Source organism: Etheostoma spectabile, chromosome 13 (genome assembly GCF_008692095.1).
Source record: "Etheostoma spectabile isolate EspeVRDwgs_2016 chromosome 13, UIUC_Espe_1.0, whole genome shotgun sequence".
Taxonomy (NCBI): Eukaryota; Metazoa; Chordata; class Actinopteri; order Perciformes; family Percidae; genus Etheostoma; species Etheostoma spectabile.
Window position 1 is genome coordinate 21,070,980 of NC_045745.1, and position 697 is coordinate 21,071,676.

The window sequence follows — 697 nt, forward strand, 5'->3', positions numbered from 1 at the left end:
CCTATTTCTCGCTTAAAATGTTTTTGGAAACATGTTTTGGTGAACTATATTAGTAAAAGATTATATAGTGAACATTCAAAATTGTTTTTTAAAGTCAAATTGCTGAATTATCCAGAAAACAACACAAGGACAAATCTTACCACTCTGCACAGCAGCCTGCAACAGAGGCATTGCCTTGTTTTAAGGAATCACGACCCAAACAGGCTGAGAACCAATGCTCTTTTTGAAAGAGACCCTTGCATAAAATCTAGTAGAATGAAAATTGTAACATGTGGAATGTGTTGAAGCTTTAGTTTCTGTGGCAAGTGAGACATTTACAATCTGGGATCATGCAATAGCACCACTGTTGTGTTAATGAGGTCACTTCCTGTCTTTTGGTCTCTCACTTCCTTTTTCGGCCACAGAATTTACCCTGACAGCCAGCGCCTAAGTAGCAGAACAGAGAAAATTATGCATCACTTGGAATACAATATACATACTGTTTAGGTAAAAACGACACTGAAAACATGTGGTCACACTTCATACTACTTCATACTAACAAGTATTACAGTCAGAAGTGCATCCCAGTGTCTCAGTTAGAAGGGTCAGTTTTTCATTTATTACACAGACACATAGTACACAGACACATAGTTCCTGTAACTGTGGGCGTTACATATGTGGCAATTCTTAAACATGCAAAATCTTCTGAAAACCTGAA